A 1088-nucleotide genomic window follows, 5' to 3' on the forward strand; every position below is an offset into this window, starting at 1 on the left:
TTAGAAAACTCTCATCTCTGCAAAAAGACAAGCAGTGCTGGCTGGGGCTGGCACATTCTCTTCTTCTCATGGGACTGATGTTGATCTCCATAGCTCAGAAAACACGTGCGAACACTCAGAAGATACCCAAGCACTGTGTCCTTCCTTTACCTGGCTCCCTGTCGCTCACTCTCCGCCTCTGTCTCTGTCTCTGCCACTCGCTGTCTCTTTCTTTCTCCCGGTCTCTCTCTCTCTCTCTCTCTCTCTCTCTCTCTCTCTCTCTCTCTCTCTCTCGCTCTCGCTCTCGCTCTCGCTCTCGCTCTCGCTCTCTTGCTCTCTCTCTCTCTCTCTCTCTCTCTCTCTCTCTCTCTCTCGCGCTCTCTCTCTCTCTCTCTCTCTCTCGCGCTCGCTCTCGCTCTCGCGCTCGCTCTCTCGCGCTCGCGCTCGCTCTCGCGCTCTCCCCCACCCCTGCTCTTCCTCCCCCACTTTATCCCTTTCTTCCCGCCTCCTCTCTTTCTTTCTCTCTGTCTCCCTCTCTGTCTCTCTGTCTCTCTTCTCTCTCTGTCTCTGTCTCTCTGTCTCTGTCTCTCTCCACCCCCCCCGTCTCTCCCTCCCTGTCCCTCCCTGTCTCTCCCTCCCTGTCTCTCCCTCCCTGTCTCTCCCTCCCTCCCTCCCTCCCTCTCTCTTTTTCCTCTCTCTCCCTCTCCTGGCCTCTCCTCCACTTTCTCCCTTCCTCGTTTTCTGTCTCCCTCTCCCTCACCCATCCCCACTCCCCCCCATCCCCGGTCATGGGGCATCCTCATTTTCCATGAGAACTCATGGATTTGGAAGGGATGTTGGACTGATGTTCGCGTGCTACCGGATCCCACTCCCACAGGGATAGCTGCTGCACTGCCTTTGGCAGGCCATGGTGGGTGGGGGTGGTGTCTCTTCTTCTGTATCGGTAGAAATGATTTGAAGAGGAGGCAGGATGGGCATAGGTCCACTGCCTCACACCAAGGCCCTTTGGGAGCATTTCAGTGAATCGGGACAGAACATGTTTCTCCGTGCGGGGAGGGAACCGGAATAGGGCACCCCGAAATGGACCGCTTTGGCACACAGATGAGTTC

The sequence above is a fragment of the Pseudorca crassidens genome, unplaced genomic scaffold, assembly GCF_039906515.1.
Source record: "Pseudorca crassidens isolate mPseCra1 unplaced genomic scaffold, mPseCra1.hap1 Scaffold_72, whole genome shotgun sequence".
In the NCBI taxonomy this organism is placed as follows: Eukaryota; Metazoa; Chordata; class Mammalia; order Artiodactyla; family Delphinidae; genus Pseudorca; species Pseudorca crassidens.